The sequence below is a fragment of the Benincasa hispida genome, chromosome 2, assembly GCF_027475165.1.
Source record: "Benincasa hispida cultivar pf3 chromosome 2, pf3_genome.v1.1, whole genome shotgun sequence".
Classification (NCBI taxonomy): domain Eukaryota; kingdom Viridiplantae; phylum Streptophyta; class Magnoliopsida; order Cucurbitales; family Cucurbitaceae; genus Benincasa; species Benincasa hispida.
In genome coordinates, this window is record NC_143479.1 from 69,617,573 (window position 1) to 69,634,018 (window position 16,446).

A 16,446-nucleotide genomic window follows, 5' to 3' on the forward strand; every position below is an offset into this window, starting at 1 on the left:
AAGTACCATGGAATAGAAAAAGAACTATGCTTTATATGTTTCATGAGATGAAATATTAAAACTATAGATTATAAATATAGTATGATATTCTGGTTATCATTTATATTTATAATAATATTAATTATTGGATCATTAAATCTTTTTCTCTAATAACCAATTGAGTGGGAGGTTATTGGTGGTTCATGGTAACCGTGAGATCAAATGAAAATTATTTTCCTAATTTTAGCAATGTTAAAAAAATTGATTTTGTGAATTCTCTCTCGGAAAAAGAATCTCACGGAAGTTGTCAAGTAAATACGGATTTACTAAGCGATAGCTTGACAAAAGGTAAACGATTGTGTATTGTTTGTAAGCGACAGACACGGAACTAAGCGATGAGTTAAACGATCGCTTAGCTTTTGCTAGACGATTGCTTAGCCTTTGTTAGACGATTGGGCATCAACCTATACGATAGGTTTCAGCCATCTCCCACTTGCTTAATCGTTTACATGATTGTTGTATCCTCCTTCTTCTGTCTCATACCAAGTCCACATAGAGCCCACCCTCTGGATTCTCACACCGAGAATACCAAGGTATCCTTCTTGGTGGTGTCATACTCAACTCGATGCTGTCGAGGTTCTGTGGAGGCTCTTTATGTTGTTGAGGTATTTGTGACTGAGGCAATCGTTGAGTTCGAGTGCGTGGTGTTCGTGCTATGTAACGGTCATGTTGTTCGAGCATTTGAGATTGCTGTGTTCAAGCGTTCGTGATCAAGGAGCGTAGAGATGAGTCTACAAATGTGTGTAGAGCTCTTCTTGATCACCCTCTACTAACTCGTAAATGGATAAGCTTTAGAATAGCGCGATAAGTTAATTTGAAGTGTTCAAATTAGAATTAAATGAATTTGGAGAAATAATATTTAAATCTTATTTAAATATTTGAAGGTGGAATTGTGTTAAAAATAAATTTAATATTTGATATTAAATTAATTATTATTATATAAATTGTTTAAATAATTATTTATTAATTTTATTAAAGAAAATTAATTTATGAAATTAATTTTGTAAAATTAATAATATTTTTTGTTTTATTAAATAAAATTGATTTTTGAAATAAATTTTGATAAAATTGAAAAAGAAAAGAAAAACACAAAGTTGGAAAAATTGATTTTCCATTTACTCCATGAACTAGGTCACCAACAACCCACTTTAACTCTTCATTAACTCCAAGCATGAGGTGCATCTCATGCAGCAAACTTTTTTGCATGAATGTCTGCAATATATAGAAGATTTTGGAGTGTTTTGGAAAAGAGCAACCGAAATTTTTTTTGAGAAAAATTGGTGAGAAGAACGGTGTTCTTCTCCATGGTTGTTGTTGTGAGCTTCTCCAAATTCCCTTAATTTCAACTTATTTTGAGTCTCACAGCAAGATCTTGGGGTGGTCCACAACAAAATCCTGTGGAGATTTGCAGCTGAATCGAAGCTTAGAGGAAGTTAAGATATGTCATGAAACCCATTTTTTCTGTTGAAGCATGCTTTCTTTTCTGCCAAAATTAATGAATTAGAGTGCTTATAGATCCTGTTTTCTTGTGCTGCACATTGGTACCTTCCAATAAGAGCATCCCCGCTCGCATGTCTAATACACAAATGGTCAAGATCAGATCATTTATAGCACTTTACAGCACTTGTAACACCTACAAAGCGAGCCACACTCATAGGGTCACCAGGATAAGGCTTCCCTCATTTATCCATATACTACAAACCATTTAGATTATCACTTAAAGCACGATCCACTTATATGTCTCCATATACATGCTTAAGTTACAATGATAACCAGGGATCTTAGTTTATTGGTTTGTGGTTAATGCAACTAAAATATCTCATATTTCATCTGATGTGAATAAAATATCTCATATTATAAATCACCAAATATTTTGTTCATACAAATGTTTAAACTATAGGACCCTACGAGATTTAGGGCATCAACCCCAACACTATAACCCAAAGAAACTGGAACCACGTTCAAAGTTGTGTCTTTTTGTAGGATACTCAAAAGAAATGAGAGGAGGTCTCATTTATGATCTGAAAGAGAGTAAAGTATTTGTATTGATAAATACTACTGTCTTAGAGAAAAACTGCATTAGGGAGTATAAACCAAGAAGTAAAATTGTATTAAATGAGCTTTCAAAAGTATATATTGAATCTTCAACAAAGGTTGCTGAAGAACCAAGCATTTCAACAAGAGTTGTTGATGTTGCTTCATCGAGTCACACATATCCTCTTCAAGAGTTGAGGGGGAGCCTCAATGTAGTGAGAGAGTTATAACCTAACCTGCACGTTATTTGGGTTTAAAAAAACTCAAATCTTCATACCAAATGATGACGTCGAGGATCCATTGACCTATAAGGAGGCAACGATTGATATAGACAAAGATGAATGGATTAAAGCCATGAACCAAGAAATGGAGTCTATATAATTCGATTCCTTCTGGTCACTTATAGGTCAACTTGAAGGGGTAAAAATTATAGGTTGCAAATGAATCTACAAGAGAAAAAGAGGTGTAGATGATAAGGTGCACCCTTAAGGCTAGATTAATGGCAAAAGGCTATATCAAGGTTGAGGAAGTAGACTATGAAGAAACTTTCTCATTTATTGCCATGTTTAAATATATTAGGGTTCTCTTGTCCATCGCTACATATTATGACTATGAAATATGATAGATGGACGTTAAAACTACCTTTTTGAATGGTAATCTTAATGAAACCGTTTACATAAATTAACCAAAAGGATTCGTTGAACAAGGTCAAAAGAGAAATGTTTGCAACCTTAATTAATCCATTTATGGGTTGAAACAAGCATCTTAATCTGGTAATATAAGGTTTGACAGTGCGGTCAAATCTTATGGTTTTGATCAGAATAGTGATAAACCTTGTGTTTACAAGAAGATCATCAACAATTCAGTTGCTTTCTTAGTGTTGTATATGGATGATATCCTACTTATTGGGAATGATATAGGTTTTCTGATAAACATTAAGAAATGGCTAGTTGCTCAATTCCAAATGAAAGATTTAAGTGAAGTATAGTTTGTTCTAAGGATCCAAATCATTAGGGATCGTAAGAACAAAACACTAACCTTGTCTCAAGCATCGTTCATTGACAAAATGCCTGTCAGGTATTCAATACAAAATTTAAAGAAAGGTTTACTACTTTTCAAACATGGAATTAAGTTATCTAAAGAGCAATGTCCTAAGACACCTCGAGAAGTTGAGAAGGTGAGATGGATTTCCTATGCATCTGCAATAGGTAGCCTAACGTATGTCATGTTGTGTACTAGGCTAGATATGTGCTATTGAATAGGAAGAGTCAGAAGATATCAATCCAATCCAGGACTTGATTATTAGACGACGATTAAAACTATTTTCAAATATCTTAGGAGAACAAGAAACTATATGCTTATGTATCTAAGGATTTAATCCTTACAGGATACACTGACTCTGATTTTCAGACTGATAAGGATTCTAAGAAATCCACATTAGGATCAGTGTTCACTCTTAATGAGGGGAAGGGGGCTAAAGTATGGTGTAGCATCAAGCAAGGTTGTATTACTGACTCTACCATGGTGGTTGAGTATGAAACTGCTTGTGAAGTTTCTAAATAAGCTATATGACTTAGGAAGTTTTTGACAAATTTGGAAGTTGTTCCAAACATGTCAATGCACATCACCTTATATTGTGATAATAGTGGTGTTGTGGAAAACTCCAAGGAACCTTGAAGCCACAAACGAGGAAAACACATCGAGCACAAGAATCATCTCATCAAGGAGATAATGCAACGGGGCGATGTGATCGTCACAAAAATTGCTTCGGAGCACAACCTTGTTGATCCTTTTACAAAGACTCTCACAGCTAAGGTCTTTAAAGGTCACCTGGAGAGTCTAGGTCTATAGGATATGTGTCATCTTGTCTAGGGCAAGTGAGAGATTTTGGGGTATAACAGATGCCTTGTTTATTGTATTGTACTTTATATTATATACTGTACTCTCACTCATTTTAGTACAAGTGGGAATTTTTTTATTTAGTTTCTTAAATCTTGTTCACCTTATAGTTTTTAATTTTGTGAATATAAATTATTTATTTATAAAATAAGCAGTATTTTATTTGACCTTTTGATAGCACTAAATCAATCCAATAAACTAAGATCCAAGGTCATTTAATGAAACTTGAACAGTATATGGCAGACATACAACTGGATTATGTTCAAGTAATGACCTAAAAGGTTTGCAATATATGGTTGAGATTAGGTGCTTTATCTTGGTGACATTGTGGATACGACCCACTTTATAATAGTTACAGGAGTTGTAAGTGTTACAAACAATATGATCCATATTGTTCATGTGAAGACATGTGAGTTGAGGTATCCTATATAAAGAGTGTATATAAGAACGGAACACAAAATGATTAGTTTCTCAAAATAACATCATTGCCTGTATGTGAATCTTGTCTAGAAGGTAAAATGACGCACCGATCTTTTACTAGAAAAGGTTATAGAGCCAAAGAACCCTTGGAACTTGTATATTCAGACCTTTGTGGTCTGATGAATGTTAAGGCAAGATGAGGGTATGAGCATTTCATCACTTTTACAGATGATTATTCTAGATGAGGGTATGTTTACCTAATGCAACATAAGTTTGATACAGTACAAAGCTGAAGTTGAGAATTTATTAGGTAAAAAGGTAAAATCACTTCGATCTGATCAAGGTGGAAAGTATAAGAATATTGGATTCCAGAACTATGGCATAGAACATGGAATCATATCTCAACTCTTAGCACCTGGTACATATCAATCAAATGGTGTATCAGAAAGGAGAAACATAATCCTGTTAGACAGGGTTCGGTTGATGACGAGTTATGCTTTTCTACCTAACTCATTCTGAGGTTATGCAGTGGAGACTACATCCTATCTTTTGAACCAAGTTCCATCAAAGAGTGTTTCTAAAACAAGTTTTTAGGTCTGGTGGGGTCGTAAAAGTAGTTTACAACATCTCAAAATTTGGGGTGTCCGACCCATGTGCTAGTGGCTAACCCAAGAAATTGGAACCATGTTCAAATTTATACCTTTTTGTAGGCTACTCAAAGGAAACGTGAGGTGGACTCTTTTATGATACAAAAGAGAATAAAGTATTTGTATCGATAAATGCTACTTTTTTGGAGGAAGACAACATTAGAGAACATAAACCAAGAAGTGAAAAAGTATTAAATGAGCTTTCCAACGAAACTACTGGATCTTCAATAAGGGTTGTTGAAGAAGCAAGTACTTCAACAAGAGTTGTTAATGTTGCTTCATCCAGTTAAGCACATCCTTCTCAAGAGTTGAGGGAGCTTCGACGTAGCGGGAGGATTATAACTCAACCTGCTCATTATTTGGGTTTAACAGAAATTCAAGTTATCATACCAAATGATGATGCCGAGGTTCCATTATCCTATAAACAGGAATGGTTAATGCGGACAAAGATAAATGGATTAAAGCCATGAATCAGGAAATGGAATCCATGTACTTTAATTCTGTCTAGTCACTTATAGACCAATCTACAGGAGTAAAATCCATAGGTTGCAAGTGGATCTATAATAGAAAGAGAGATGTAGATGGTAAGGTTCAAATCTTTAAGGTTAGATTAGTGACAAATGGTTATAACCAGGTTGAGGGAATGACTTATGAAAAAACTTTCTCCCTCGTTGCCATGCTTAAATCTATCCAAATTCTCTCATCCATTGTCACATATTATGACTATGAAATATGACAAATGGTTGTCAAGACTACCTTTTTTAATAGTAATCTTGATGAGACCATTGCATGAATCAATCGAATGGGTTCATTGAACAAGGTCAAGAGAAAAAAGTTTGCAAGCTTAATCAGTCCATTTATAGGTTGAAACAAGCATCTCGATCTTGGAATATAAGATTTAATATTGCAGTCAAATATTATGGTTTTGATCAAAATGTTAATGACTTATGTCCACAAGAAAATCATCAATAATTCAGTAGCTTTCTTAGTGTTGTATGTAGACGTTATCCTACTCATTGGGAATGATGTAGGTTTACTGACTGATATTAAGAAATGGCTAGTTTCTCAGTTCCAAATGAAAGATTTGGGTGAAGTGCAATTTGTTCTAGGGATTCAGATCATTAGGGATCATAAAAACAAAACACTAGCTTTTTCTCAAGCATCGTATATTGATAAGATGCTTGTCAGATGTTTGATGCAGAATTCCAAGAAAGGTTTATTACCTTTCAGACATGGAATTATTTTTTCTAAGGAACAATATCCTAAGACACCTCAAGAAGTTGAAGAGATGAGACGAATTCCCTATGCATCTGCAGTAGGTAGCCTCATGTATGCAATGGTATGTACTAGGTCGGATATTTGCTATGTAGTTGGAATAGACAGTAGATAGCTGAGGGCATAGGGTTGGCTCAACAGCGCCAGCTCAATATGCCTTCCATTTCAGAGGTAAGACTAGGTAGATAGTTAGGGACATAGAGTGCAAGATGGAAATCACTCCTACCTGCTTTTAAGGATAGTAAAAAGGTTGTTCCCTTAAGTGTTGACTCCGGGTCTTGAACAAGAGCCCCACACTCTCATTGGCCTAAAATGGACTCGGTTTGATGATTGTATCTCAAATCAATTGTTCATTAGAGGATCAATGGGACTTAAGGTACAAAAGGTAATCTCGAGGGTAAAATAGCTAATGACCCAGCCGTTATTACGAATAACCTGTGAAAAGTTAACTTATTAATCATGATTATATCAAGTAAACACAATATATCTACTGTGAGTGGAGTGCAACTACTAGGCTTTAGTGGAATGGCCCGATAGTTAACGAATGATGGTTAATTCGGTTTAAAGAGTTTAGTCGATTAATCTTGGTTCATTGGAGCCCATGATCTATAGGTTCATTATGTCCCCCTACTAGCTCACAAATGGATTAAACCTTAGAATACCATGATGAGTGAATTTGAAATGTTCAAATTCAAATTAAAGGAATTAGTAATTATATGCGATATAATTACACGTTTAAAAACTGAATTAAACAAAATTGGAGACTATGTTGATATTTAAATTCGATTTAAATATCAAATTACATGAATAAGGATTCATGATTGAGGAATTGATGTTAGATTAATTTAATATTTGATATTAAATTAATAGAATTAATTAAATTGTTTAATTAATTAAATCAAATTAAATTTAAAATTGAAATTTGGATTTTATGAAAATTCAAATTTAGAAAATCATTTTTGTTTTAATGTAATTTTCAAAAATAGATTTAAAATCTGAATTTTAAAGAAAATTCAATTAATTTTTTTAAAATCAATTTGGTTTTTTTATTTTTTCCAAAATTACAGAAAATTGATTTTGATTTCGTAAAATCAACATTATGGAAAAACCCACCCAGATTACTCATCTAATTCCTCTTTAATCACCAAGTAGGTGGTATCTTCTTAGTATGCATTGTGATTGGATAAAAACCTTGTTGCTTCAGCTAAGGGTAGGCATGCAAATCTGTGATTTCTGAAATCAAAAGCTTGAAGAAGAGTTCTTCAAGGTTGAAAACCCAGTTGTTCTCCTCTAAAATTCTTCCCTAATCTCAACTCATTTTGAGTCCAACAATTCAATCTAAAGTCGTAGAGAGTAGTAGGAAAGATCTTCTGGTGGTCTACATTTAATAGCATAAAAGAATGGAACTGAATTTGAAGATCAAAGGAGTTCTTCAAAGCTATTTCTGAAACCCTCTTCATATTGTATGAACATGCTTAAATTGTTGCTAAAATTAATGAATTGAAGTGCTTAATGATCCCGAATTCTTCTGTTGTATGCTTGCTACCTCCAACACCCAGTTCATTTATTCTTTGCCATGAGGCACTTGTTTTATCCTTGGCCCTTATCACCCTATTGTTGCGATGATACTTGTTTTATCCCTGGCTTCCAGTTCATTTATTCTTTGTCATGAGGCGCTTGTTTTATCCTTGGCTTCCAGCTCATTTTTTTTCTTTGTCATGAGGTGCTTATTTTATCCCTGGCCCTTGAATACCCTATTGTTGTGATGATGCTTGTTTTATTCCTGTCCCTCGACACTTTATTGCTGCAATGACGCTTGTTTTATCTCTGGCCTCCAACTTTTTTTTTTCATGAGGCGTTTGTTTATCTTTAGCCCTTGACAACCCTTTTATATTTGAAGTATTCTACCTTTTAAAATTAGTAGCTACACCTTCATCCACCTTCTAATTCTTCAAGGATGAGCGAAAGGGGCAAACTGTAGACTACTAAATTTGTCTGCTATTTTATTTCTTCATCTTTATTTTTTAAAAAAATTTACATAATTTGAATTTTCTAGTTTTAAGATAAAATAAACAAAAAATGAAAAAAAAAATTGAGTAGATAATATTCAAATATTTTTTGTGGAGGGAGAATAAAATTTGAATTGTCAAATCTTTTATTCATGGAAAATTTATAAAATCAATCACATGAAATCTTTCAAATCAATCACAAAATATTTGATTATTTTATTTTATTTTATTCTTCTTAAATTTGATTTGATTGATTCTTTCCGAATGGAGAGGGTTTGAGTTTGAATGTTTTATTGAAATATTGTAAATTTGAAAATTAATTAGGAAAATATGGTGGTTTTCAAACTATTTAGGGATTTATGGTTGTTTTGCAGGTTATTGAAGGTTGAAGGCTTGACAATGGAGCTTATCGAGTGTTCAACATTCGACATATATTCTACATGTTTGTCGAGTGTTCAACATTCGACCTCTTTAGGTCGAAAGTTCAACACTCGACAAAGTCATCTGCCAAGATTCCTTGCCTTTCCCATGCCTCTGCCTTTTTTGCATCTTCTGCATGGTCAAGTCCTCTCGTTGGCACTACATGGGCGATCAAAAGTTGCACCAGCTAGTTTTCTCCTTTGCCTTTTTAAACACACTTTCAGATCCCATTTTACCTCTCTTCTTTGTGAATTAGAAACTCTCTCCTCCCATTTTACCTCTCCCTCTTATTCGTTCCATCAGAAACCATTTCCTCTCCATTTTTATTTTCCATTTTTATTTCACATTCTTCTGTTTCATACAAATTGTCTCTACACTTTTCATCACAAATTATACTGGTTTGTTAATTTACTCTACTAGATTTCTATTTTTTAAGAATAATTATAAATTTTGTTTTTATTCTTATATTATTATTTTTTTATAGTTTTTATTGTTGTTCGGAAAACAAAGATTAAAAAAAGTATATGTTTGATCAACTAAATTACTATTTTTTTTTTATATAAGTTATAGATTCTAATATTATTTTATTTTTTGTAGTTGTTATTGGATAAATACCAAAAAAAAAATGAACATGGTCACTTGGAAGGAAACAAAGAACTATGGTCGAATTTGTGAGTTGAACTTTAATTTTTATTTATTAGTAGTTTTTTGTTTTTAATATTTGTTTATGCTAAATCTATCACTTTTATTTCTTATATTGATGTTAATAATTTTTAATATTAGTTATATATCTATATTACACTGAATTTAATACTATTTTAGATATATCATGTTTATGTTAGTCTACCATATTAATGTTAATGTTAATTTTTTTTAATATTATTTTTTAATTGAAGATCAAGAAGTAATTTCGTTTATTTGTCGTTTGTATATGATATTTTATATTATAGTATTGTCTTTTAGTTAACAAGTTTAGTATTTTGTTTGTTTTAAATAAAAAAAAAGTTAATACTTTATTGTTTGTTTTTATTTAAGTGTGACGTTTATAGTTTAAAAATTTTAGTTTATTGTTATGTTTAAAATGTTGTAGTTTAAAAACTTTAGTATTATAAGTTTAATTCAAAATTATTGTGATTTTTTTTATTCTTTTAGTATTGAAATTGAAAATATAGTTTTAAAAAGTTTAGTTTATTGTTATCTCTAAAAAATTTATGTTTATAGTTTAAAAACTTTAGTATTATTAGTTTAGTACAAAATTATTGTAATTTTTTTAATATATTTCTTATGATATTTGATTCTTTTAGTATTAAATTTGAAAAACTAGTTTAAAAAAGTTTAGTTTATTGTTATGTTCAAAAAGTTGATGTTTATAGTTTAAAAATTTTAGTATTTTTAGTTTAATACAAAATTATTGTGATTTTTTAATATATTTCTAATAATATTTGATTTTTTTAGTATTAACTTTAAAAAATTAGTTTTAAAAGTTTAGTTTATTGTTATGTTTAAAAAATTGATGTTTTTAGTTTAAAAACTTTAGTATTATTAGTTTAATACAAAATTATTGTGTTTTTTTTTAATATATTTCTTATGATATTAGATTCTTTTAGTATTAAATTTGAAAAAATAGTTTTAAAAAGTTTAATATATTGTTATGTTTAAAAAGTTGATGTTTATAGTTTAAAAACTTTAGTATTTTTAGTTTAATACAAAATTATTGCGATTTTTTAATATATTTCTTATAATAATTTATTTTTTTTAGTATTAACTTTGAAAAATTAGTTTAAAATGTTTAGTTTAGTATTAACTTTATTACCTTTGAAAAAATAGATTAGTTTAGTATTAACTTTGTTGTGATTTTAGTATTAAATTTGAAAAAATAGCAAAACTTTAGTATTAACTTTCAAAAAATAGTTTAAAAAGTTTAGTTTAGTTTAATACCTTATTGTAATTTTTATTGTAACTTTTTTAATATATTTCTTATGATATTTGAATTTTTTTATCATCTTTTGTTTTTGTTTAAGTTTGATAATGAGTCAAACAATTAGTATTGTATTGTTTGTTTCATTTTTTTTTAGAAAATGGCGGACAAATGTTTGAAAATTATGTTGTTTACAAATGATAATATGATTGATGGTATTGATGGACTTGATTATGACCAACCATCGAGTGGGAGTTTTAGCATAAATGTGAATAATTGGAATTGTATTTGAACAATTCATTGAAATGTTGGGATGTCACTTAGTGTAGATATGAGAACAAATTAGTTAGAAATAATATATAGATATCCTAATCCAGAACATCTGGATCAATAAGGTTTATGCCATTTCCTATTCCGAATGAACAACTATGAACTTGATATTCTCAATCGCGATGTCACTCCTGAATTTAGTGCATTTGTATGTAAATGTAAGTAGGATAGGGTTGGATATAAACTTGAATGCACCCTTTAGTCAGTTTGAAGATCCAACTCAATGTATTGATCTTGATCTGAAGTCAGTTGCATCGCCATGTGATAATGAAGATATGGCGGCTAATAATCAGTACAAAGATTTCAAAATGGAAATGGATGATGAATTTGAAGAGTTGAATTTTGATAGTCGTGAACATGAGTTACCTTCAGATACATTAAACGATTTGGATATGAATGTACTAGATAGCATTCGAGAACACAATCCAATTATAGCCTCTGTAGATGTTGACAATACCCAATTATATAAGGGGATGATTTATCAAGACAAAGAAATGCTACAACACACGATCAAATGTTTTACTATTAAATGTCACGCACCATATGAGGTTGTGGAATCGACACCGACAATTTGGGCAATTCAGTGTAAGAAGTGGGAAGAAGGTTGCAAATAGAGACTTCGTGCAATAAAGAAAAAATTGCATGGCTTGTTTGAGATCAGTAAGTATGTTGAGCGACATACATGTTTTTATTCAAAACTAAGTAAAAGTCATGTGCAGTTGAATTCATCAATGATTGCACTAGAGTTTTGTGATGCCGTAAGAGAAAAACCATCTATCAGCGTGGCACAACTGCAGTCCGACATAAACTCAAAATTTGGATATCATGCTCCTTACCATAGAGTGTGAGAGGGAAAAAGAAAAGTGTTGGCTAAAGTATTCGGTGACTGGGATGAGTCATACAAATTGTTACCCAGGTGGCTGTATATGGTTAAGCAGACCAATCTCGAAACACGTGTAGTGTGGAGAGTGAAAAAATCGCTTACTGAAGATCATGCTATCCTAACTTCTGTATTTTGGGTATTTGGTCCTTGTATAGAAGCTTTTAATAAATGTCGACCGATAATTCAGATAGATGGTACCCACGTGTATGGCAAATATCGAGGAAAATTACTGATTGCTACATCAGTTGATTCGAACGAGCATCTTCTTCCACTTGCATTTGTCGTTGCAGATAAAGAGTCTGCAGACTCATGGGGATGATTCCTAAAACACTTGAGATAAATTGTAACACACAAAGAGATGTGTTTAATTTCATATCAACATGATGGCATCATCGTAGTAGTGAATAATCCAGCAAATGGTTGGATGGGGACCAAAATGTCACCATTGTTTCTACTTACGACATACCGTCAACTTACGACATATCATCAGCAACTTTAGCAAAAAATACAAATTTATTATACTAAAAAATTATGTTTATCGTGTCGGGTGTCAATTTTCGAAAGTTTAATAAAGTCATTGAAGACATCAAAGGAATAAACCGAAGCTGTCTGAGTTTTTTTGACAACATTGATATAGAGCAATGGACTCAAGCACATGATGATGGGTTCAGATACGGATGGATGACGACAAACCTATCAGAGTGCATAAATGGCATCCTCAAAGGAGCTCGAATTTTGCCGATAAATTCTCTTGCTCAAATAATATTCTTCAAGTGCGTAAATTATTTCGAGAAAAGAAGAGAAGAAATAAGAGCTGCTTTGGAGCATCAAGATAAATACACCTGGTTTATAATCCTAAGTAGAGTAAAAATTCAGGTACGCACATAAAAAAAATTAATAAATGGGCTACAAGATCTAGTAAACATGAAGTACAGTCATACAATTGATATAAAGGTGTGTTTCATGTGAAGACCGGACGTCACAGTCTCAATGCTAAAGGAGGAAAGGTTCAAATATTGAGGCTAAACGGGTCTGAGCGGTACTGTTCATGTAACAAGTGGCAAGCATTTGGCATTCCATGAACTACGAAGATTTTATTGAGGACTACTATAAATTGTCAACATATGCTGAATGTTACTCTCCTCAATTTCAACATATACCGCATGAAGATTACTGGATCATGCACCCTGATATGCCCGTCTTACATGTTGATCCATCGTTGTTGAGAAAACCTAGTAAACCAAAGAGTTCATGTTACCATAAAGAGATGGATTGGACAGAACCAATCACTCGACAACGATGCGGGTTTTGTAATCAGTTAAGTCATAATCGAAAGAAGTGTCTTTTATTACTAAGATAGGCTCCAGACAGTTAGGGACTGAGAAATAAATAATTCTTTTTTCATGTATATTTAATTAAGTGGGGATGATACTTTTATTGTATATTTAATTTTTTTTATTATAATTTATAAAGTTATACATTATTTTCTTAATTAAGTTGTACATTATTTAATTGAGAAATAAAGATTTTTTTTTCTTTTAGATCATGGATTTAAATCCAGGACCTATTGATCCTTGTGTTTTGTTTGACCAATCCATTCATCGATCAACCGCTGTATGGAAAGATCGTAACACTGGCGAAATATCTTGCAGACATCGAGAGGAAGTTCTTCATACTAGGGCACAACTTTGTACGAACACTTGAGATGATATATATGATATTTACTCCACCTCTTGACTTTGCACATTTAGATGATTTTTTATTTTACCACAAACCAATAAACTTAATATCCCTGGTTGTCTTTATATAACTTAAGCATGTATATAGTGACATACAAGTGGATCATGTCTTAAGTGACAACCAAAATAGTCTATAGTACATGGATATATGAGGGAAACCTTATCATGATAACACTACGGACGCGGCCCGCTTTGTGGAATTGTTACAAATGTTGTGACTTGTCACAGATGGTCTAATCCTGATCATTCGTGTAGTGGACATGCGAGCGGGGGCGTCTTATACAAAGAGTTTGTATAAGACCTGACCTCGAAGTGTTAATGTCTTATCATATAACTCCGTTCATGACTGAGACTTTACTTCACTAGGATGACCATAGGTAACATGACTTCAATCCTGAGTGAGTTGAGAACTTTTGCTATTGAGGCAGTCCTTTGATTTGCATGGGTACGAGTGGCCAAAGCGTCGACTCAAACCTACTATTTTGGAGATTCCTCTGATTTGGGAACTGGGAACTCAGCTTCACAAGATGGAGTTCACTTCTTCCCCAAAATAGGGGTAAGTAGATAGATTGCTCTCTTAAGGGCTCATCCCGGGGATTGAACGATGTGATTCCATGCACTATCTCATGGCCCGAGAGATGTTCACACATAGTAGGACTATGTTGTATTGTTCATTAGAGGGATCAGTGGTATTTAAGGAGGAAGATGTAATTACAGGGACAAAACGGTAAATTGGCCTACTGTAATTACAAGCATCTGTGAAGGGTCATCGTACTGATGATTGGTTATATCCAATGAACATAGAAATATATCTATGGCAAAAAGAGTTCAACTATTAGTCTTTAGTGGAATTCCTGGCAGCTAACGGATGGTGGATATCATGACTAAAGAGTTTAGTTAACTATTCACGTACCGTTGGAGCTTCGAGCCATAGGTCCATAAGGTCCCCTTGGTAGCTTGGATACAAGTTGAGAGTCAGTTTTTAGGTCAATTTGAAATGTTCAAATTGACAAGAGGGAGTTCAATTATATATGATATAATTGAACGAGTTAATTAAATATGATATAATTAACTTTATGTATGAGATACATTAATTTGGAGGAAATTGGATATAAATATGATTTATATCTAGTAGAGGAAAATATTATAATTAATATATGATATTAATTTATATGTTATGAATATGATGAGATCACATTCATTGGATAGTTATAAAGGAATGAGACGACGTCTCTTCTGTTTTAATAACGGATAAGTGTATTGAAAGATCACTTTGAGATGCATAAATAGCTGACGGTGTGTTAAGCATGAGATGCGCGGACATTGTGTTAAAAAAAGTGTCATCGCTTAGAAAATTAGTGCCTAAATGATAGTGCCTGCACGATCGCTTACATATACGATATTGCTAAGCGATCGTTTACCGATTACACCTTCGCGCGATATTAACTAAATGATCGTTTACCTTTTCCTAAGTGATCGTTTAGTTTCCAATATTTACTAAACGATCGTATAGACGATCGCTTAGTTTTTTTTCCTACACGGTCATTTAGATGATTGCTTATCCTTTTCCTACACGATTGTTTAGACGATCGCTTACCCTTTCATACACGATCGTTTAGATGATCGCTTACTTTTTCCTACATGATCGTATACTTCACCTAAACAATCAAGCATCTTGTCTATGCGATAGACGACCTCATCTCCCACTTGTTTTATCGTTGAGTACGGTCTCTCTTCCTTCTTCACTCTACCAAATCCGAAAAAGCCCACACTTTGGATTCTCACTCCAAGAATACTGAGAGCTTTGAGTGGTGGTATCATATCCATTTTCTTCCGTTCGAGTGGTGATTGTTCGAGGTAGACGGTTGGGTTTTAGGCTTGCTGTGAAGAAGAAATCTTAATCTGGTACGATCTCTTGATCTCTTTAGCATTATGAATGCATATTAGTATGTTTGAATGTATATATGGTAATTTTGTCACAATGAATTGGAAAAGATCCACTTTTGCTCATAGGTACTCTTGAATAAGAGTTCCTTCAATTGGTATCATAGCACTCGGTTTCTGATATTCCAATTCATTGCTGCAAAAGAATTGAATTTACATTCACGGTGGGTGTAGCATGTCTACTCTCTGTTTTAGTTGTTAATTCGTTTGTGGATATGTGGATTAATGGAAATTTCTGGGAAGTAATCTCGGTTTGTTGAATTCTCTAGTTAATTGTTAAGGTCCCTGTGTTTTTGGGCACAATTAATTGCTTTCGAGTCTGTAAATTCAAAGTTATTTTGGGTCTTGAGTCGTTCTTGATGAAGTCGGAGCAAGGGTTGTTGTTTTTCATGGAAGAAGACGATTAAATGTTGGTCGAGTTGTGTAGACGATGAGGTAGACGATCGTTGAGTATCAGATGCTTAATTGTCGTTTAACGTGTGCACGCACTAAACGATCATATAGCTCGAAAAACCTCATCGCTTAGTTACTGACTATACGATCGCGGAGTAATTGCATGGTAAATCGTTTACCTTTTGTGTACTAAGCGATCGTCTAGACGATCAGGCTTCACGGCCTCATTGTTGTCTATGCGATCGTTTAGCTTTTACGCTATCGTCTAGTGTGCACTACACGATCGTTTACCTAGAGGCGTTTATTATACGATGGGAGCTTCACCTAGTGGTTCAAGACCCGGTTCGGTTGTGAACTGGTTTGTTTTCTCATTCCGGTTTTGTTTTGGTTCATCCCGATCCATTAATCCTAGTTTTATACATGTGCTATATATATTTGTCATATGGTATGCATATATAGATAAAATCCCACCTTAAGTCATGCATATTCTCTTTAT